Source organism: Hibiscus syriacus, unplaced genomic scaffold, assembly GCF_006381635.1.
Source record: "Hibiscus syriacus cultivar Baekdansim isolate YM2019G1 unplaced genomic scaffold, ASM638163v2 tig00112609_pilon, whole genome shotgun sequence".
NCBI classification, from domain to species: domain Eukaryota; kingdom Viridiplantae; phylum Streptophyta; class Magnoliopsida; order Malvales; family Malvaceae; genus Hibiscus; species Hibiscus syriacus.
The window spans coordinates 464,561-488,559 of NW_024063367.1; the positions used below are offsets into that span (position 1 = coordinate 464,561).

The following is a 23,999-nucleotide window of genomic DNA, read 5'->3' on the forward strand; positions in this document are numbered from 1 at the left end:
CGTGATACATAGATGTACTTTTAAGAGTTTCATCTTTGTGAGAAATAAAAAAAGAAAAAATAGCATGGCCGACATGTGAATTTTATATGAACAAAATACAGTAAACATTAGCATAAAATAAGACACAACACACTATTATTTTTTATTTAACATTTGAATGAAAAGAAAATACAATAACTCAAAAGTTTAATTTTTAAATTATTTTCTTTTAAAATTTAATGATCAAAATAAGAATACAGTCAAAGTCGAGTGATGAATATCATAGTTTACCTTAAATATAAAACTTGAATTTCACCGCAGGTAGAATGCATATAAAAGGACTGTATTCACACGTGGCGGTAAATAACAACCTCGTCTTTATTTGATATGTTTCAGTCTTTTACGATCAAGAGAACAAACAATGGGGAATACGTCTTGCGTATTTTGCACCTGTGCTGAACAGGCGAATATCGGCGTGGTGGAGCGATGTGGCCGTTTCCAGAAGTTGGCGGAGCCTGGTCTCCACATATTTAACCATTTCGCCTGTCAATATCTCGCCGGCATCCTTTCTACCAACACTAAGGTAAAATTACTTATTCTCAGGTAATACTATTACACGCATTATTCCTTCTACTCTATATGAATATGCCTAGCTAGCATAATTGAATTCGATTAATCATGAATCTGTGTTTGATCAGTTTTCGTGTTTTTGGTGAGATTCTACAATATCGTTAACAGTTTTATTTGCTGTAGGCGAAGAAAAATTAATAGATTTTACGTGTGTGGAAAGGATTTTTGAATTTCATGATTTTCTCTTTCTTTCTTCTTCATGTTTTTGGTTCGAAGGCATAGCCTAGACATTGGAGAATGGTAGGCAGTTGTTGTGATTCGAGCTCCAAATCTGTTGAACCTTGCCATTTAAGAGTGATTACATGAACAGAATGAGCTATGGCTTCGACTTTTATATGAACAGATTCCAGCTCCAAATCACTGGTTGCCATTTAAGAGTGATTATATTGTTGACTGAATTTTAATTTTCTGTTATTTGTGATTTTGTGTTTGTTTTAGAAGATTATGTAATCTTTGTTAGTTCAGATTTAGGAAATCATTTAGTTCCTATTTTTCTGATTGTTTGAGATATTTTTAGTCTCACTTTTCCTATAAAAGGTTGAACATGATGAAAAAACAGATCAAACTTTTCCTTCACTGTGTTCTGCTATTAAAGTGTTTATTCCTTCTATTATTCTTATATCAGTGGTATCGAGCCAGGTTAATGTCAACAGAAAATTTTGTCCAGTATGTAATTCCTCGTTTTGATGGTCACTATTACCATTGGAGCATGCTAATGGAGAACTTCTTGAGGTCTAAGGAGTATTGCATGTTGTTGAATCTGGAATAAAAGAACCAGAGGAAGGAGTTGCAATGACAATTACACGGAAGGAAGAACTAGAAGCATTGAAATTGAAGGATCTCAAAGCCAAAAACTATATATTTCAAGCCATTGATTGAACAACTTTGGAGACTATTCTTTGCAAAGATACATTCAAACAAATATGGGATTCAATGAATAAAAACATCAAGGGAATGCCAAGGCAAAGCGCGTGCAACTACAAGGCCTTCGAATTGAATTCAAAAATTTAAGGATGAAGCTAGCGAGTCAGTTACTGATTTCTTATCAAGAACGATGGTGATCGCCAACAATATGAGAATTCATGGAGAAAAAATGGAGGATATAACCATTATTGAGAAGCTCCTTAGATCAATGACATCAAAATTTAATTTTGTTGTATGTTCTATAGAAGAATCAAGAGATATCGATTCTCTTACACTTGATGAATTGCAAAGCTCTTTGCTGGTTCATAAACAAAAAATTGTCCACAAGACAAAGAGGAACAAGCGTTGAAGGCAATATCCAATCCAAAAGGTCTTGGAGGTGAGAAACCAAGGTGAAAGGACAAGAAGGAGCACTACAACACAAATGATGATTATTCTACTCATTCCAAAGAAAAAACAAAAGGTTGTGACAATAACTATTCAAATGGTTACAAGCAAAAGTCTGTAGACAAGTCAAATATTGAATGTTACAGATGTCACAGGTATGATCATTACAAATTAGATTGTAGAACTAATGTTAACAGAAATTGTGGTGCGAAATTAAATTTTGCAGAAAAAGAAAAGAAAGAATAAATTTCTCTCTTGATGGTATGTCATGTGAAGGAATAAATTCATCAAAATCTATAGTATTTAGGCACAGGCTGCAACAATCATATGTGTGGAGATAAGATGATGTTTTCTGAATTAGATGAAGCATTCTGAAGCACTGTTTCATTTGGAGACAATTCTAAAGTTTCTGTCTTGGGTAAAGGCAATGTGAAGATTCACACCAAGGAGAATACTACTGAGGTTATTTCCAATGTTTTCTTTGTTCTTGATTTGAAAACTAATATACTTAGTCAGTCAGCTTCAAGAGAAGGGATATGATATTTTTTTTATCGAAGATGAAGTTTTTCGTATTCAAGATGAAAGTTTGGGCTTAATTGCTTAAGTAAACATGACAACAAACCGAATGTTCCCGCTATATCTCAACAACGCTGCTTCATTATGTTTTTCAACAAGAATTAAAAATGAAGCATGGATGTACATTTTTGATACATACACCTAAATTTTAGTGGTCTAAAAATGCTACAACAGAAAAAACATGGTAAATGGTCTTTCTAAAATTGGAAGTCATTCTCAAGTTTGTGAAGAATGTGTTGTTGGCAAACATCATCGAGACCACTTTCTTGAAGGAAAGTCAAGGAGAGCGAAAAAGGTACTGGAACTGGTTCATTACAATATATGCGAGCCTATCAATCCGACATCAAATGGTGGTAAATGTTATTTTATAACATTTACTGAGGATTATAGTTGGAAAACTTGGGTATATTTTTTGTAGTACAAGTCTTAAGTTTTTTAGCTTTCAAAAGCTTTAAGGCGCTTGTTAAAAAGGAAGCAAGAATGCCTATTAGGGCTCTTCGTAGCGATCGTGGTAGAAAATACAACTCACAAGAATTTGTTAGTTTTTGTGAGGAGCATGGTGTTGAGAAATCAAGCTAAGTAACACAGGAAATAAAAAAGCAATAAAGCAAATAAAGAACACAAGATTTAATGTTGTTTGGCCATGTGCCTACGTCTTCGGGAGCGATGAGCGACTGTTTTCTTATTATTCACAAAACAATAACACAACTAGGTTACAATTACATAATATAAAAGCAACCCCGATACAATTACCAAAATAGCCCCGTACCGTATCGCCAACTTATACATGGAATATGAGCCATACCTAACACATGGAATTCAAAAGCATCTGTCATTCAACTAATATATGAGCCATACCTATCACATGGAATTCAAAACCAACTTACAACAGTCTACACCCTGCAGCAAAATGGTGTTTTAGAGAAGAAAAACCATACAATTTTAAACATAGTGCGAACCAGAGTATTCCAAAAAGTTTTTGGCCCGAAGCTATCAATTGGAGTATTCATGTGTTGAACAGAAGTCCTATCGTAACTGTTCAAAATATGATGCCTGAAGAAGCATGAAGCAGAAAACAATCGAGTGTTGAGCATTTCATAATACTTGGTTGCGTTGCATGTACGCACATTCTAGATCAAAAGAGGACTAAAATTGAAGACAAAGCTGAAAAATGTGTTTTTCTTGGTGTTAATGAACAATCAAAAGCGTACAAATTGTACAATCCTATCACCAAGAAAATTGTCATTAGCCATGAAGTGTTTTTTTTGATGAAGAACAATTTTGGTTTGGTGATGAAACCAATAACCAAGGTCAAATCCTTGCAGATTTTGATGGTGAAAATGGAGAATAAGAGCAATAACCATTGGAAAATGCACAACCTTTAAAAAATGTGCAACAATCAGTAGACACTCAACGATCTACATCCTCTGTCACAGGAGATGATCGACCTCAACGAATTCAAAGGCGACCTATATGGATGGATGATTATGAGGTACAAGGATTTGATCAAAGCGAAGATATCCTCACTCATTTTTATCTATTTTCAGACAGTGATCCTACGGTCTTTGATGATGTTGTCAAAGACTCAAAATGGCGGAAGACCATGACTGATAAAATCATTTCTATTGAAAGAAACAACACATGAGAATTGACATATCTTCCACATGGACAAAAACCATTGGTGTGATGTGGGTGTATAAGACAAAGTTGAAAGAGAATGACGAGGTTGACAAGTACAAAGCACGCTTAGTTGCTAAAGGCTATAAGCAATAGTTTGGCATCAACTAGAAAAATGTTTTTGCTTATGTTGCTCGGCATGATACAATCAGGTTGGTGATTTCTCTTGCTGCCCAAAATTCATGGACTATCTTCAAATTGGATGTGAAACCGGCGTTTCTACATGGTGATTTGAAAGAACAATTGTTTGTTGATCAACCTCGTAGACATGTGAAACATGAAAATTAGAACAAGGTGTATAGATTAAAAAAACATTATACGGATTAAAACAAGCTCCGATGGCTTGGTATAGTCGCATCGAAGCTTATTTTTTAAAGAAAGGTTTCCAAAAATATCCATACGAGCATACCTTTTTTTATCAAGGTTGGTGAAGGAGGTAAGATTATTATTATTTACCTCTATGTTGATGATCTTTGTTAGGATTCGATGAAGCTCAAATTGATCAACCGAATAATTTACCAAGAGGGAGTGAATTGGCTTTTTGAGTTTAGGGAGTAAGGAGTATAAAGATGAAATAATTTGCACAAGAATTTATAGTGGTTAAACTTCTCAACCAAGCCTACATCCACTAACTAAGCTCTTCACTTAGAATTTTCTAACAAATCCACTAATTTGTTCTTTCTTTTCCAAGACAAAGAGATAACATTTACAACTCCCTAGTTTTTCAAAGGCTAAGCTAGAACCAATCCCCTTTACAAAAGGAATAAAAGATGTAAACAAGAAAAAATATTAAATGAAGGTGTTCACAAAAATAAGCTCACTAAAACAATAATATTTACAAGAGAAAGGAAAATAAGAATGAAAAGCTCTTCTATTGTGTTTGATTGCTTGGATAGATGTTGTAACATTCTTCAAGTGTCCTCAATTTGTTTTTATATGTTGGAATGAGTTTGTTGCCGTTTCTAGCCGTTGGGGATATTTTGGAGCCATTGGGGTTATTTTGGAGCCATTGGGGTTTCTTCAAAATAAAACTGCCCAGGACATGGAGTATCGATACTACCTTTGTAATACTTAAATAAACTAGCCGTAAAAGACCGTTGGGCTTAACCAGTATCAATATTATGCTTCATGGTATCGATACCACTATGTAAAGTAGTATCGGTACCTCTTGAGTATCGATTCCTATTTTGCTTTCTGGAATTTAGCAATTTGAAAAATAACTGGTAGTATCGATACTACCTAGAGAGTATCGATGCTTCTCTTACCTTTGGTATCAGTATCACATGAACAATATCGATACTGTAAGAACAATATCAGTACTATATACCAAGAAAACTATTTTGTGCTCAAATTCTAGTTTAATGGACTTTGAATTATTTTTGAAAACTTTGAACAAATTCAATCAAGTCCAAAAACATTTTGCCTTAATTTTTTATATTAAAATATTATAAAATATAATTCAACAATCTCCCCCTTTTTTTATATAACAAAACATTTGAAAAATTGTTTTGACAAAACTCCCCCATAATAAAATATTTCATGAAAAAGATAAATATTTGGAAAATATTAAAGCTCTCCCTTTTTCATTCTTGAAATCGAATTTTTCAAACTCATATTTCTCCCCCTTTTTGTTATATAAAAAAAATAATTCAACTTTAAAGTTCAAAAATAACAATGGAGAGTAAGTGGTAAATTTTTTGCATAAAATCATTTGAAAAATCAAAGCTCCCCCTCAATAAAAGCATTCCAAACAAAAATTTGACTTTAAAAGCTTGACACTTAAAAGACATTGAATTTCAACAAAGATTAACAAACATGTTAGTAACATATTAAATTCAATATATCCAAGTCTAATATACTTTATGAAATACCAATTTTTTGTATTTAAGTGCATGTGCGTAAAGCTATCCAATAATGTTTTGCATTTGAAAAATTGATATCAATTGTTAGAGAGATCATTTTTAATAAATCACATGCATAAACATTTAAATTAAGGTCAAAAATTAAAATTTGTAAAAATTAAGTATTAAAATGAATTTTGACCAAAATTCATTATGATGAACAAACATTTATGAAAAATCATTAAAACTTTAGAAAATGTTCATCACAACACTTTTTAACATACATGAGATAGAAAATATAAAATTATTTAAAATCAAAACTCATGCATGCTTAAACTAAATGAGCAACCAATTATGCAAGATAATCAAAATAAGCTTAGAGGTTACCCATTCCATATCAAGTGTGGTTAGAGTATTTGAATATCTTCACTTTCATCACCATTTCTCTCACACACCTACAAGAGACATTTATGTGGATTTTGGTATCCAAATTACTTTGGATCCTTGAACGTTAGTTTCAATAGCCCTCGTTCCCTTAGGAACCCATACTTGTCTAATTTTGAAACATTTTCCTTTCTTTATAGGACAAGTATATTCCTTGTGACCATGATAATGACAATATGAGCATTTTTTTCATTATAAAATTAGATGAATTATTTAAAATAATTTCATTTTCTTTTGTTAAGCATTCAAGCTTAACTTTTAAATAAAAACTTTCTTTTTCAATTTTTTTTTCAATTTTCATTTTTGAAAGCTCTAAATAATTTCATTTTGTTTTTCAAAATCAACTTTTTCTTTCAAAAGGAAATTGTTTTCAACTTTAAGTTTTGAAATCATTTTCTTGTATTTGGAGTTCATGGACTTTCATGTAGAACGAGTCGGAGGTGGAAGTCATCTTCTCAGTTGTGTCGAAAATGGATAAAGCTTCTTCAAGGATCGTCTCAAGGTTGTTAGACCTTCTAATGAGTCAAGCTCTGATACTAATTGTTAGGATTTGATAAAGCTCAAATTGATCAACCGAATAACTGGCAAGAGAGGTAAATTGACTTTTTGAGTTTAGGGAGTAAGAAGTACAAAGATGAAATAATTTGCACAAGGATTTATAGTGGTTCAGATTGTAACAATTGTTCAGAATAAACATGATTGTCCTACCGTTATTGATGAGAGTCAACCTTAACAGATGATATCTACTGCTACTGCTGCACTCCTTATTTAATTTGTCTCCACTTTTACCTACGCCTGAAAACAACACACGTTAAGTATTTACTTAGTGAGACATAATACTATAAAGATAACAAAATTTATACATAAGTATTTTTATGACTATTGAAAGAGGAATTAAATTTCATAAACCATAAGGAACCGATAAGCCTTTCTCAGTTAAACCATAATTCTTTCATACAATTATCAGAATTATTCTTAGTAGACCCAACATACTTATCATTCTGTATATTTCCCCCCATTATTCTTTATTTGCCATTTTTACATTACATGATAAATTACTATACATGCATTACACATCAGTGCCAATTGATCATGTATCTTTTATAATCATCATGGGTGGCACCTTAAATACTGTTAACACACCATTTTGTATTTTCATTTTGGGACATCCTTTTACGCCCATTATGTACAGTTTAATTTTTTTTCCTTTATGACATCCATCTTACTAATTATGCATTGATGCACATTTTAAGTATATATATATATATATATATATATATATATATATATATATATATATATATATATATATATATATATACATCATTTCATACCACTTATGCACCATTTATATCAAAATACATTATAATTCCTTTAGTCTTTTATCTCAAAGGCATTTAGCCTTTCATCTAACTTGTATGATTGACATATTTCTGCCAAATGCACAGCTAGACCATTAATCTTTTACTTTTAAATAGATCCTACTCTAATAATTAGACATATTATCAATTAATTATTTAATTTCATTATAAATTCTATAGTTTACACATGTAGTTCCAAAACAATCATTCCCCAAACATTTCTATAATTTACATGGGTTGCATACCCACTACAAATACGAAAATTCATAAGCTTATTATGAATTTATTAGTTTTTGAACTAATTCACATCATCTATAAGGATTAAATAAGTCCCTATTATTGAAACAAAACTTCTTTTATAATTCTTATCATAAACATCCTTAGTATGCCTAACATACATTTCTTTCTTATACATTTTTGTTTTCATTTTTCAGTAGTAACTATTATTTAAATTTCATTTTATTTATGATATCATTTCATGCCTTAATGCATCATTTCATGCATTTTATTTATGGCATCCTTTCATGCCTTAATGCATCATTTCATGAATTTTTATTTATGGCATCCTTTCATACCTTAATGCATCATTTCATGCTTTTATTTATGGAATCCTTTCATGCCTTAATGCATCCTTTCATTCATTTTATTTATTGCATCCTTTCATGCCTTAATGCATCCTTTTATGCATTTTATTTATGGCATCCTTTCACGCCTTAATGCATACTTTCATGCATTTTATTTATGTCATCCTTTCATACCTTAATGCATCCTTTCATGCATTTTATTTATGACACCCTTTCATACCTTAATGTATCATTTCATGCATTTTATTTATGGCATCCTTTCATGCCTTAATGCATCATTTCATGCATTTATTTACGACATCCTTTCATGCCTTAATTCATTCTTTCATTCATTTTATTTATGGCATCATTTCATGCCTTAATGCATCATTTCATGTATTTTATTTATGACATCCTTTCATTCCTTAATGCATCATTTCATGCATTTTATTTATGGCATGCTTTCATGCCTTAATGCATCTTTTTCATGCATTTTATTTATGGCATCCTTTCATTCCATAATGCATCATTTCATGTATTTTATTTATGACATCCTTTCATGCCTTAATGCATCATTTCATGCATTTTATTTGTGGCATCCTTTCATGCCTTAATGCATCATTTCAAGCATTTTATTTATGTCATCCTTTCATGCCTTAATGCATGTATTTGGTTTAGAGCAGTTCATACTCTAAAACTCATTCATAATATTCTTTGCATACATATAATAAATAACGTAGTCAATACTATAGAACATACAATAATTTAAATGTTCTAATTTGAATCTATATAAATCTTCTTTATCTCAAATAATTACAATAATGCACTCACCTGAATTGCCTCGCTATTATATCCAAAATGCAAAATTGATTAATCAGGTACTTTGCCTTTGCCTTTTGTTTTGCTTGACTCGGGAGCTTGATTTCGATCTACTCAATCATCCATAAAGACACATACAATATTAATTGTTAGTATATTTCCTAGCAATTATACTTAAACATTACTCAAGAGTACATATTATTATATTTTCTATAACAATTTCAACCTAATTGGTCGTTCCAAGCTCAATAGTATCGATACTACTACCCTGGTACTAATACTTATATACTATGGTACCGATACCCCTTCCGATATCAATACCAATTTTAAATTCGATGTTGCTTGGTATTGATGCCTTACCATGGTATTGATACTACCTCGTCGGTATCGATACTGATTGAATCAGTATCGATACTACACAACTAATTCATCCTATTTTAACCTATAGTATATGTACTGTTCTATCAGTATCGATACCCTTGTCTAGTTTTTTTTTCAGTTTTCAACCTGATTATTACATAAATGGGGTCAAATTTCGTTATAATTACACCATAAAAATACTATTAAACTCTTCTTTACCTATTCATACTAACTTTCCTTCATTTAGTCTCTTAAAACATCTAAAATTTTCCAAGAACATTTAGTTCTAAGAATCACACTACTTTTTCTAATATGTTCTTTGTTGAGTTAATCGATTGACTGAATCGGCCAAGAGGGGGGTGAATGGCAATAAAAATTTTGGTGGAAGCTTTTGCAGAAAATTGAAAGAAATTGCACAGCGATTTAGAGTGGTTCGACTTTATCAACCAAAGTCTACGTCCACTACCTTAGCTATCCACACTAAGGATTTTCCAACAAATTCACTAATTTGTTCTTTCTTTTGAGGCCAAAGAGATAACCTTACAACTCCCTCAAGAATATACCCCAATTCTTGAGAACACTCTTTTCTCAAAGAGAAATACAAATTTGCAAACTTACAAGAAAAACCTCACAAGGCAAATATGTTTGCACAATTCTAGAATAAAGAAAGAACACTCAAGAATAAATACAATTGAGCACAATAAGTGTTCTTGAAAGCAAAATGAATATTGAATGAAAAATAGGCTTGAAATGCTCAAACTTGAGGTTTGATGCTTTCTCTTTGATTATCTCTTGATTCTAATTGCTTAATGTTTCTTGTTATTGATCAATGGCTTCTAAGCTTGCTTAAATACACCTTGAATCACTTCTGAACGTTGAGGATGATTAGAGAAAATAATATAGCCGTTTTAGTGTGAAAACAATTAATAAAACAGTTTGGAGCGTGGGGGGAATCGGTACCCCCTATGGGGAATCGGTTCCCTAAGTGTAAAATTCAAATATTTCGACCGTTATACAAGGGGGGAATCGGTACCCACGGGGGGAATCGATTCCCTCTGAGCATACTGGAAATCTCGGAGCCAAACCATTCAAGGGGGAATCGGTACCCCCTTGGGGGGGAATCGGTTCCCTCTGAGCAATCTGGAATTTTTGGCTTTGAAATGGTTCGAAATACTTTGTAAAATTATTTTGAAATTGTTTTAAGATTAAAACTTAATTTTGCGCTTTGAGTAAGGATTAAAAATGATCTTTGAAAGATTTGGAGTAATGTTTTGATATTCGAATAATTCTATCGAATATACTTAGAAAATCATTTGAAAAATCTTAAAATTCATTTAACTTAATTTGTTATATCGAAATATCAAAATGTTTTCAACAATCTCCCCCTTTTTGATATAACAAAACATCTTAGTAATTTTAAGATTTTGAAATCAAGTTTTGAAACTACTCCCCCTTACTTTAAAAACTTCTCCCATTTATCATTTAAAAACACTTTAACACTTCTCCCCCTTTTTGTTAAATCAAAAAGACATTTTAAAGAATTTAAACAAGGTTTTGAAATCATTTAGCCAATTGATTATATATAATATAAGCTGCTAAGATCACAAGCAAGAGAAACGTTAGCCATTAGTTTCATAATAAAATATTCATAATTAATGTGAAATGGCAAAATTGGTCATATATCTAATCATGAAGTAAATGATGCAATAATGAATAAATTTAATCACACCAAATAGATAATTTCTAACCATTCATAAATCCAAACAAATTCAAAGTCAATCAATCCACAAATTCAAACATTCCAAAATATTCAAAATGTTAAAACAATAAGTTTGGAGTTCAAAGCAAAAACATTGAATCACATATCCGGATCAGGAGAAGGAAAACGAGCTCACATAGCGGCCATTTCGTTAGTGAGGTCATTAATACATGCGTTGGTTGCTTCATTATTTGCACGCATTTCCCGAAGAATTTCTAATTGTTGAGCTCCCATTGTGGATAAATGGGACTCTATAGAAGTAAAGCGCGAATCCATAGTAGCGTATCGAAAATCGAATGTCTCCATAAAGGATTGGAAATATGGAGGCATTGGATGCATTTGTTGTGCTTGCTCTTCGGGCTGCTCCTCGGGCTACTCAGGCTCATATTCGGCTTCATCGATGTCTCGCATTAATTGCTCAAGCTCGAGATCTTCGTCAGCTTCGGGTGGAGCTTGTGAAGAACTAGCTCCCGGAGTATTTGCAGAAGATCGAACCCATTCACCGGTTTCCTTATCCTTAATCCATCCCGCTCTCGTTAAGGAAAGAAGGTTAATTTATTTCTTAAGGGGAAAAACGACATCTAGACCGACTCTAAGCCCAGCTTTGGAAAACAGATTACTCAAAATGCAACCGTAAACAAGAGATGAACAGAGTTTTTTGTTAGGAACAAGATTTACGGTTTCAACAATTTCAGCAAAAATAATATGAGGTAGGTTGATTTTAATATTGTTTTCGAAACAATATAACCACCAAAGATCTAAGGCTCTAAGAGTAGAATAACGACCTCCGGATGGTCGAAACCACCAAGAAATCATTAGATGAAGAAAACGTTCATGAAGGTCTAGGACACTTGCACTATCCCTTCTTTTATAACGAGATCCTAAAACCCATTTTTCATTTGAAATACCATCATTATCTAATCCGAATGTATTGACTATGTAAGCCGAGTCAATATTTAAGAATTGTCCTAGAAGGTAGGAACGAATTCCTATGGTTTCGGTTTCAGTTTGGTTTTTAACACAAACGACATTAGAATAGAAAATACGAACAAGTTAATGGTAAACGATGGGTTCAAGGTCAAAGAGTTTATCAAATTTCCACTCTTGTAAAAGAGGAAGATATTTAAAATTGATAGCTAACATAGCTTGACGAGAAGGAATACGTTTTCCCGGATTTTGTAAGAGTCAAAATATTGATAATACCAAAAACGATGATTTCTAGGACCAGGATGATTGAAACACGAATTTTGGATAGTCAAATTAGGATCAATAGGATTAGGATTAGAAATTGGAATAGGTGGAGGGTTTGGAGGTGGATTTGGTTGACGGTGTGAACGACTAGATGAAGACCTAGCACGTTTAGGATTGGACATGGTTTAGGAAATCGGAATAGAATTGATAACCTGCAATTTAGAAAACACATGTATGCAATTAAATCAATCCCAAAACTCAATTGAGTCCTCAATATTTCAAGGTTCTCTAAATCAATCCTAATGGGCAAAGTTTTTGAAAAACTTTTAAAAAATATGGTTTTGAGAAACAATATATGTATAGTTTTCATAATAACAACATAATTTAATCAAAACACAATAATTTGAAAATTAATAATTTTTTTATTTCAAAAATTTAGAAAATTTTGAAAACATCTTGTGTTTTTGATGAAATTAGTTGTAATATCTAGTTTCTAATCACTAAATAATCAATGCCCGATTAAAAATTCAACCTAGAACTAATTAAAACTAGTTCTATGTTCATAAATTGATAAAAAGAAGTTTTGGAAAAATACCTTTAATGATTTCGGATTTGAGTGAGATTAGATAAAGTTTGCACGTTTTTTATGATTCCAACAGGTTTAGAGGATGATATTTGAAGTGAATTCCGATTAAAAACGTTGATTTGAGGCAAAAATGGAGATTTGAATGCTTAGAGGGTGAGAAACGGCGGAAGAGAAGAGAGTTTTGAGCCAAAACCAAGGGTTATGCCCGATAAAACCAGAACCCCAGGGGGGTATCGATTCCCCTGTGGGGGGAATCGGTTCCCCTTCAAAGGGGGAATCGGTTCCTTCAAGGGGGGATCAATTCCCTCTACACCAAAATGCTAAAATCCGATTTTAAACATCCAAAATGCTAAATTAATTTCCTCTAGTGGTATTGGCAACTCATATATTGAAAATTAATCATGTTCAAACAATTCAATTAATCTTTAAATGATATTTGAACATAAAATTAAATTTTCATCAAGAATCATAAACTCCTCCTAACTAATAGCAATGAATGCAATCAAAAATTACTATTATAAGCATTTTTCATTTATTATTAAAAGTGCTAAAATTATTTTAAACACTCAGTGAAGATAGATTGGTCAAACCTAATTCTCTCCTAAGTGTCCAAAATCGTTCCTTGTCTAAAGGTTTTGTAAAGATATCCGCTAATTGGTGCAAAGTATCAACAAATTCTAGAACTACATCTTCCTTAGTGACATGGTCTCTAATGAAGTGATATCTTATTTCAATGTGCTTAGTTCTAGAGTGTTGGATGGGATTTTTAGTGAGACAAATAGCACTAGTATTGTCACATTTGATAGGAATGGTACCTACTTCAATTCCATAATTAAAAAGTTGTTGTTTCATCCATAAAACTTGTGCACAACAACTACCAGCTGAAATGTATTCGGCTTCAGTGGTAGATAATGCAACACAATTTTGTTTCTTTGAAAACCAAGAAATTAGCATATTTCCAAGGAATTGACAAGTAACGGAGGTGCTTTTCCTATCTAATTTGCATCCTCCATAATCCGCATCAGAAAAAGCATGCAAGCTAAAGCTAGAGTCTCTAGGATACCAAAGTCCTAAACTAGGAGTGTCTTTAAGGTATCTAAAGATTCTCTTAACAGCTAGTAAATGTGATTCCTTAGGACATGATTGAAATCTAGCACATAAGCAAACACTAAACATAATATCCGGTCTACTTGCAGTTAGATAAAGTAGAGATCCAATCATTGACCTATATAATTTAACATCTACACATTTACCTCCTTCATCTAAGTCAAGCTTTGTTGAAGAGCTCATTGGAGTGTCATGAGGTTTCCCATTTTCCAGTCCAAACTTCTTGAGCATATCTTTGACGTACTTAGCTTGATTGATGAAGATGCCATCTTTTCTTTGCTTGATTTGGAGTCCCAAGAAAAATGAGAGCTCCCCCATCATGCTCATTTTGAATTCACTTTTCATTAGCTTAGAAAATTCTTGGCAAAGTTCATCATTAGTAGAACCAAATATTATATCATCAACATAAATTTGAACTACTAATAAATCTTTACCTTTATGCTTTAGAAACAATGTAGTGTTAACCTTCCCTTTTGAAAAACCTTTTTCAATTAAAAAATTTGACAATCTTTCATACCAAGCTCTAGGAGCTTGTTTTAAGCCATAAAGAGCTTTTGTCAATTTAAGAACATGGTCTGGAAATTTTGAATATTCAAAACCTAGAGGTTGTTCCACATACACTTATTCCTTTATAAAACCATTTAAAAATGCACTTTTAACATTCATTTGATACAATTTAAATTCATGAAAACATGCAAATGCTAGTAACATTCTAATTGCTTCCATCCTAGCTACGGGAGCGTATGTTTCATCATAGTCTATGCCCTCTTCTTGAGTATACCCTTGAGCCACAAGTATAGCCTTGTTTCTCACTATATTACCATTCTCATCAAGCTTATTCCTAAATACCCATCTAGTACCTACAGTAGATTTATTTTAGGCCTTTCAACTAATGGCCATACATTACTTCTCTCAAATTGATCTAACTCTTCTTACATAGCCATAATCCAATGTTCATCATTTAATGCTTCTTTAATATTCTTAGGCTCTATGCATGAGATAAATGCAACATAATTACAAATATTTCTAAGAGAAGATCGAGTAGTTACCCCTTTGGATGGGTCACCTATAATTTCACCATCCTTGACATAGTTGTACTCTCTTGGATAAGATACTTCCCTTTCTTCAATGGTTGGATTCTCAAGAGGATCATGAGTTTCCTCATTTTTCGTTTCTTCCTTTGATGATGGTTCTCCAACGTCATGTCTAACGCCATTTGTATTTATAACACCTACATCATCATTCACACATGAATCCTTCCTCGGAAGGGGATTATCATCGAAAACAACATGTATAGACTCTTCTACAACTAAAGTTCTTTTATTAAATACATGATAAGCTTTAGAATTTAAGGAATAACCTGGAAAAATTCCTTCATCACTTTTAGCATCAAATTTGCCAAGATTTTCTTTACCGTTGTTTAAAACAAAACATTTATATCCAAAAGGATGAAAATAACTAATGTTAGGCTTTTTATTTTTGAAAATTTCATTTGGAGTTTTCTTTAAAATTGGCCTAATCATTATTCGATTTACAATATAACAAGCGGTATTTGTGGCTTCCGCCCAAAAATATTTTGGTAAATTATTTTTACGAAGCATGGTTCTAGCCATTTCTTCTAAAGTTCGATTTTTCCTCTCAACAACTCCATTTTGTTGAGGGGTTCTAGGTGCTGAAATATTATGGCTAATACCGTTAGAGTTACAAAATTCAGTAAATCCAAGATTTTCAAATTCAGTTCCATGATCACTCCTAACACTAGTTATAGAGTAACCTTTTTCATTTTGGATTACTTTTGAAAACGTGATGAATTGTTCTAATGCTTCATCTTTAGTACTTAAAAATAGAACCCAAGTATCTAGAATAGTCATCTACCAAGACAAATGCATATTGTTTTCCACCCAAGCTAGTAGTTCTAGTTGGCCCAAAAAGATCTAATTGGATCAATTGTAAAACTCTACTAGTTGATACATCATTAATGGATTTAAAAGAAACTCGCTTTTGTTTTCCTTTAGCACAAGCATCACAGATTTTATTATTATCAAATTTAAGCTTAGGCAACCCTCTTACTAGGTCTCCTTGAATTAACCATTGCAAAAACACTCATACTAGCATGTCCTAGTCTCCTATGCCATAACAAATCATCATGCTCATCCCTAGCAACTAGGCACAAAATAGTCATATTAATAAAATCTAAATGCATCATGTATATATATATCCCTATTTTATGACCAACAAGCATAATCGAAAATAGATGCAGTGTTAATCAATTTTGCAATCATTTAAAATAAAACATTGTATCTTTTATCAAATTTATTTTTCAAAAGATTATGCTTTTAACCCATTTACATATAAAACATTATGCAATGTTGATTATAGAGATTAAGAGAACATGCATAAAGTTTTTGAAAATATTATGCATTAAAACTTTATAATATTTAAACAAAAAATCTATGCATAAACATTAAGAAAAAATTTCAGGTCAAAATTTTGCAAAACCAAAGTTCTTGAAAAATCGATATCAATTGTTAAAGAGATATCAATTACTTTTTAAAAACAATTTTGACCAAAAATTAATATGATGAACTAGAGTTTATAAAACATTACCAAAAATTACCATGTTCATCATACAATATTTTTCAACATACATGAGATAAAACATAATTCAACATTTTAAAACCTCATGCATGCATAAACTAAATGAGCAACCAAATAATAAAAACATTAAGTTTAGAGGTTACCCATTCCATTTTTATGTGTGGCTTAGAGCATCTTAAATATCATCATCTTTATCACAATTGCTCTCATACACCTACAAGAGACATTTAAGTAGATTTTGGTATCCAAATTGTTTTGGATCCTTGAACATTAGTTTCAATGCCTCTTGTTCCTTTTGGAACCCATACTTGTCTAATTTTAAATCATTTTCCTTTCTTTAAAAGACAAGTATGTTCCTTATGACCATGATAATGACAATGTGAACATATTGTCATTATTGAACTAGATGAATTATTTAGAATGATCTCTTTTTCTCTTTTTAAACATTCAAGCTTATCTTTCAAATTGAAATTTTCTTTTTCAATACTTTCAAATTTCATTTTTGAGAGTTCTAAATCCTTCTTCAAGATTTCATTTTGATTTTCAAAATCCATTTTCATTTCTAGAAGAAGTTTGTTTAATTTGAAAATTTCTTTTTCAAAGTTTTCAGATTTTATTTTTGAAAGCTCTAACTCCTTTCTCAACATTTCATTTTGATTTTCCAAGTCTGTTTCAGCTTTCAAAAGAATATCATTTTTAGCAATAAATTTAGAAATCAATTTATTGTATTTAGAGTTCATGGTCTCAAACTCCGAAAATAATTTATCATAAGCATCTTGTAACTCATTAAAAGATTTTGAATTTGATATATTTGAGTTAGAAGATACCTCTGTGAGAGCTAATAGAGACATCACTTTTATTGGTTCTTCTTCTTCCTTGTCTCTATAGATCTCCTCAACCTTATCCCACATTTCCTTGGCACTTGAACAAGAAGAAACTCCTTTATATACATTAGGATCAATTGCACAACACAACATGTGCATAGCCTTTGAGTTTTGTTGAGCTTCCTTCCGTTATTGAACACTCCACTTCTTTGCCTTCTTAGTAGGAGAGGAATATCCTTTCTTGATTATCATCCAAGCTTCCATATCAAATGCTTTGATGAATATCATCATACACCTCTTCCAATGATGATAATTTGTTCCATTGAAGTGTGGAGGCACGTCAATAGGTCTGGATTCTTCCATGGAGAATGAACCGGAAGTAGACGCCATCTTTATCGATTTAACTCTTCCCGGATCGACTCAAGAGACGATTAAACCTTCAAATGAGTGAGGCTCTGATGTCAATTGTTGAGTTAATCGATTGACTGAATCGGCCAAGAGGGGGGTGAATTGGCAATAAAAATTTTGGTGGAAGCTTTTGCAGAAAATTGAAAGAAATTGCACAGCGATTTAGAGTGGTTCGACTTTATCAACCAAAGTCTACGTCCACTACCTTAGCTATCCACACTAAGGATTTTCCAACAAATTCACTAATTAGTTCTTTCTTTTGAGGCCAAAGAGATAACCTTACAACTCCCTCAAGAATATACCCCAATTCTTGAGAACACTCTTTTCTCAAAGAGAAATACAAATTTGCAAACTTACAAGAAAAATCACAAGGCAAATATGTTTGCACAATTCTAGAATAAAGAAAGAACACTCAAGAATAAATACAATTGAGCACAATAAGTGTTCTTGAAAGCAAAATGAATATTGAATGAAAAATAGGCTTGAAATGCTCAAACTTGAGGTTTGATGCTTTCTCTTTGATTATCTCTTGATTCTAATTGCTTGATGTTTCTTGTTATTGATAAATGGCTTCTAAGCTTGCTTAAATACACCTTGAATCACTTCTGAACGTTGAGGATGATTAGAGAAAATAATATAGCCGTTTTAGTGTGAAAACAATTAATAAAACAGTTTGGAGCGTGGGGGGAATCGGTACCCCCTATGGGGAATCGGTTCCCTAAGTGTAAAATTCAAATATTTCGACCGTTATACAAGGGGGGAATCGGTACCCCCTTGGGGGGGAATCGGTTCCCTCTGAGCAATCTGGAATTTTTGGCTTTGAAATGGTTCGAAATACTTTGTAAAATTATTTTGAAATTGTTTTAAGATTAAAACTTAATTTTGCGCTTTGAGTAAGGATTAAAAATGATCTTTGAAAGATTTGGAGTAATGTTTTGATATTCGAATAATTCTATCGAATATACTTAGAAAATCATTTGAAAAATCTTAAAATTCATTTAACTTAATTTGTTATATCGAAATATCAAAATGTTTTCAACATTCTTAATCCTATCCAATGTTTCAAATCTCTCATTTACCTCTTTTACAAGTGAAATCTACCATTAAACATCCATAAACACTCATATTTTAACATATCATTTCAAAACCTATTTTCTTAAATATCTAATATTTCATCCATACCTTTGTTTTAATCCTATTTAACCCTCCCTTTAGCTTACATATCAATTAAGGTAGTAACAAAAGCCTATAATTGAAAGGAAAAAGTGATTAAATTGAAGTTTACCTTTGGGCTATGGAGGGTGGTCCTTGACGGGAAGAAGAAGAGTAGAAGAGATAACTCTCTTTGTTTCTACTTTCCCCTTTTCTTTCTAAAATCCCTAATAAGGATAAATTTTAAATTCATTTCTCCTTAAAAGACTGAAATACCCTCTATATTCATCTATTGCTACAATTTAATCAAAAACACTATTTTAAATCATTTATTATCTTTTACCTTTTATTCAAATAAGTCTTCAAATTTCAAATCATTTCAATATAGTCTTTGACATGATATTTGGGGTATTACAATTCTCCCCCCTAAAAAAATTAGTCCTCAAATTTAAAGACTTTATGCGTTTACCATAATACTTCAACTATAGGAATCGTTCTGGTTATGCGATTTCTGGATTTCTCTAATCCAGATCTGTATTGGTTCTTTTTCATAATTCAATTTTAATCGAATCTCTATTTTTCCCCAACGTAAGAACATGCAATGGATTTGATTGGTCATTAATAAGGAATGACACATGAAAACATTATAGGTATTGTACACTTCAAAAGACAAAAGCTAACTGATAAAATCTATCAAGGTTCAATAATTCTCAAACTCAATCCCAATCACAATACTTACTTCCAAAACGATGCTTTCAGAAAACTTTATCACTTTCTTGTTACTCAATCACTTTTCTCTTTAGATCAACATAAGACTTTTGTAATTATCACAACTATAGCAATGCTCACTATACAATTAATGACATCAAATCTTTTAAGGTACTCGACTACGGCCGACTCTAAATCATGTGCATATAATTCCTATTGTGAGTTTTTAACTTTATTGAGGCATAGGTCACAACCTTACTTTTGTGTATAAGCACACTTCCTAAACCGTTGCTATATGCATTAGTAAAAACCACATAATCTTTACCCAACTCAAGTTGTATAAACGCTGGTATCTCTATTACAATTCTCTTTAGTATTTCAAAACTCTCTTGACCCTTTTTTGTGCTACAAAAAGACATATTTTCCCTTAAAACTTGGTTAGCAACAAAGCTAACGTCGAAAAGTTTTTCACTAACCTTCGATAGTAAACAGTAAGCCCCAAAGAAATCAGAACTTCAGGATCATTCTTTGGGAGTTTCCAATTTACTACAACTTGAGTTTTTCTTAAGATATACTCTTATACCTTATACTGAAACAACATGGCCACAAGAAACCATCTCTTCTAACCAAAGTTTCACATTTGAATATTTTGGCAAACAATTTCATATTTTGGCAAACAATTTCTTCTCTCGAAGAGTTTTTATTTAACTGTCAAAATCTATGTATAACCACATATATTTATCTTTCTTTTCGCTAATAACAAACATACTTCCCAAGATAAAATACTCGAGTTGATAAAACTTTGATCAATCAACTCTTATAATTGAGCCTCTAATTCTCTTGACTTACTTAAGTCATTTAATACTAAATCATATAAACATGTTCAATACCTTAATAACCATTAACCTTGAATTCCACCTTTCGATATGGAGGTAACTCAATCAATTTAATTGAAAAGACATCTATAAATTTCCAATTTGTTTTTGTGAAATTATCAAACAATTTCTACATTAATTACCTGAGTATCTATCACATTAACCATAAAAGCTATATATATATATATATATAACTTTCTGACATCATTTTCCTTCACAATCATTATCGATATCACCTTGAGTGAGGATTTTACTTTCTTACTAAAACTATAATTTCCATACCCTCTGCATCTTTCTGAATTAATCGTCTTTGGAGACAAACAACTTATTTTCAATATGATTTTAAATCATCAAATGAGATCCACCGGGAACATATCCCCATGAATCTTTATTAAATGTTTACTACATGTCCAACTCATCTTTGCACCATGATCCACTAGGGTTTACTACTATCATCTCACTCTAGATTTATTTAAATAGAATACTTTTCTTTTAAAAATCTTTCATTTCCTTCTTGAGGAAATCCATATAACTTTCCAGATCCATTTAAAATATTCTCGAGCAATTGAAATATTTTCTCACTTAACTATAAAAGTCTAATTATCCACATCATTAAATAAGAAAACTTGGCAACTTTGTAACAATAACCTCATAACAGTTAAGGCAAAATTACACCAGTAACCATATTTACTCTTATAAAAAATTTAAACTTTTTAATAGATTCCTCCAATGCTGAAACATTGTTAAACGCTAGAGCATTCCTTCAACAGAATGGAGGAAAATCCGTATCAGCTTCTACCCTTCTACGACATGATACTAAAATCATATCGGATTCTCTTGTGTCGATTTTGATTTCGACCATCTTTTCAATATCATATACTTTCTTACCTTTTTCCTTAGTTTCTGATATCTATTAGGACATACATAAGAATAACAATAAAACTAATAAGGAGTGACATCAATCGCCCTCTAATTCACGCCATATCAGTAACTTTGATAATCTTAATAACATGTAATCCTTTTTACATTAAAATGCATTCGATTTCGGTCGAGAATCGACTAAACTTGTGGCTATGATACCAATAAATGTAAAACCCATCTCTCGTATACTTTCCGTATACGATATTTGGATGTTACCTTACTTTTAAAACATGTTTTGTCTTTTGAAAACCTTTAAAAGTTTGTTTCAAAATTTAAATTAAAACATTTTAGCACAATGATAAAACAATCATTGAAATATACTACCAAAATGTCCACTTTATATACCTTATAGAGCATTTTTCTTTAAAAATTTGATTACATGCCAACAATTGTTCAAAATAAACATGATTGTCATACCGTTACTGATGAGAGTCAACCTTAACAGATGATATCTATTGCTACTTCTACATTCCTTATTTAATTTGTCTCCGCTTTTACCTACGCGTGGAAACAACACAAGTTAAGTATTTACTTAGTGAGACATAATACTATAAAGATAGCACAATTTATATATAAGTATTTTATGACTATTGAATGAGGAATTAAATTTCATAAACCATAAGTAACCGATAAACCTTTCTCAGTTAAACCATAATTCATTCATACAATTATCAGAATTATTCTTAGTAGACCTAGCATACTTATCCTTATGTATATTTTTCCCCATTATTCTTTATTTGCCTTTTTTACATTAAATGAGAAATTACTATACATGCATTGCACCACAGTGCCAATTGATCATGTATCTTCTATAATCATCATGGGTGGCACCTTAAATACTGTTAACACACCATTTTGTATTTTCATTTTGGGCATCATTTCACGCCCATTATGTACTGTTTAATTTTTTTTCCTTTATGACATCCATCTTACTAATTATGCATTGATGTACATTATATACATTATATATATATATAGCATCCTTTCATACCACTTATGCACCATTTATATCAAACTACATTATAATTCCTTTAGTCTTTTATCCCAATGGCATTTAGCCTTTCATCTAACTTGCATGATTGACACTTTTCTACCAAATGCACAACTAGACCATTAATCTTTTTCTTTTAAACAGATCATACTCTAATAATTAGATATATTATCAATTAACTATTTAATTTCCTTATAAATTCTATAGTTTACACTGTAGTGCCAAAACAATCATTCCCCAAACATTTCTATAATTTACATGGGTTGCACACCCACTACCAATACGAAAATTCATAAGCGTATTATGAATTTCTTAGTTTTTGAACTAATTCACATCATCTATAAGGATTTAAATAAGTCCCTATTATTGAAACCAAACTTATTTTATAATTATTATATAAACATCCTTAGTATGCCCAACATACCTTTCTTTCTTATACATTTTTCTTTTCATTTTTCAGTAGTAATTATTCGTTAAATTTCATTTTATTTATGACATCATTTTATGCCATAATGCATCATTTCATGCATTTTATTTATGACATCCTTTCATGCCTTAAAAATCATTTCATGCATTTTATTTATGGTATCTTTTCACGCCTTAATACATCATTTCATGCATTTTATTTATGGCATCCTTTCATGCCTTAATACATCCTTTCATGTATTTTATTTATGGCATCATTTCATTCCTTAATGCATCATTTCATGCATTTTATTTATGGCATCCTTTCATGCCTTAATGCATCCTTTCATGCCTTAATGCATCCTTTCATGCATTTTATTTATGGCATCCTTTCATGCCTTAATGCATCCTTTTATGCCTTAATGTATCATTTCATGCATTTTATTTACGGCATCCATTCATGCCTTAATGCATCCTTTCATGCTTTTATTTACGACATACTTTCATGCCTTAATGCATCCTTTCATGCATTTAATTTATGTCATCATTTCATGCATTTTATTTACGACATCCTTTCATGCCTTAATGCATCATTTCATGCCTTAATGCATCATTTCATGCATTTTATTTATGGCATCTTTTCATGTCTTAATGCATCTTTTGATGCATTTTATTTATGGAATCCTTTCATGCCTTAATGCATTCTTTTATGCATTTTATTTATGGCATTCTTTCATGCCTTAATGCATCATTTCATGCATTTTATTTATGTATTCGGTTTAGAGCAGTTCATACTCTAAAACTCATTCATAATATTCTTTCCATACATATAATAAATAGCGTAGTCAATAGTATAAAACATACATTAATTTAAACATTCTAATTTGAATCAATATAAATCTTCTTCATCTCA

At 31.4% G+C, this 23,999-nt stretch overlaps 1 pseudogene; it reads left to right on the forward strand.

Annotated features, from left to right (window-relative positions):
- Positions 1-400: 400 nt before the first annotated feature.
- Positions 401-23,999, forward strand: part of LOC120181907 — a 31,700-nt pseudogene continuing 8,101 nt past the window's right edge.